Source organism: Arachis hypogaea, chromosome 9, assembly GCF_003086295.3.
Source record: "Arachis hypogaea cultivar Tifrunner chromosome 9, arahy.Tifrunner.gnm2.J5K5, whole genome shotgun sequence".
Taxonomy (NCBI): domain Eukaryota; kingdom Viridiplantae; phylum Streptophyta; class Magnoliopsida; order Fabales; family Fabaceae; genus Arachis; species Arachis hypogaea.
Window position 1 is genome coordinate 24,759,984 of NC_092044.1, and position 834 is coordinate 24,760,817.

The 834-nt window shown below is 41.7% G+C and overlaps 1 non-coding gene across 1 annotated transcript; it reads left to right on the forward strand.

Annotated features, from left to right (window-relative positions):
- Window positions 1–493: 493 nt before the first annotated feature.
- LOC112713559 (small nucleolar RNA R71) lies at window positions 494–600 on the forward strand. Its single transcript, XR_003158529.1, has one exon. It is a non-coding gene; the product is annotated as a small nucleolar RNA R71 (small nucleolar RNA).
- Window positions 601–834: the final 234 nt, after the last annotated feature.

Below are 834 nucleotides of genomic sequence, written 5' to 3' on the forward strand. Positions count from 1 at the left end.
TCTTCCACCATTATTAAAGCCTTGTTGAGGCTTTTGTTGATCATTCCATGAGAAATTTGGATGATTTCTCCATAAGGAATTATAGGTGTTCCCATAAGGTTCACCCATGTAATTCACCTCTGCCATTGCAGGGTTCACAGGATCATAAGCTTCTTCTTCAGAAGATGCCTCTTTAGTACTGGTGGATGCATTTTGCCATCCATTCAGACTCTGAGAAATCATGTTGACTTGCTGAGTCAACATTTTGTTCTGAGCCAATATGGCATTCAGAGCATAAATTTCAAGAACTCCCCTCTTCTGAGGCGTTCCATTACTCACAGGATTCCTCTCAGAGGTGTACATGAATTGGTTATTTGCAACCATGTCAATGAGTTCTTGAGCTTCTGCAGGTGTTTTCTTTAGGTGAATGGCTCCACCTACAGAGTGGTCCAATGACATCTTAGAAAATTCAGACAGACCATCATAGAATATATCCAGGATGGTCCATTCTGAAAGCATGTCAGAAGGACACTTTTTGGTCAGTTGCTTGTATCTCTCCCAAGCTTCATAGAGGGATTCACCTTCTTTCTGTCTGAAGGTTTGAACATCCACTCTAATGTTACTCAGCTTTTGAAGAGGAAGGAACTTGGCCAAGAAGGCCGTGACAAGCTTATCCCAAGAGTTCAGGCTATCTTTAGGTTGAGAGTCCAACCATACTCTAGCTCTGTCTCTTACAGCAAAAGAGAAAAGCATAAGCCTGTAGACCACGGGATCAACTCCATTGGTCTTAACAGTATCACAGATCTACAAGAATTCAGTTAAGAACTGAAAAGGATCTTCTGATGGAAGTCCATG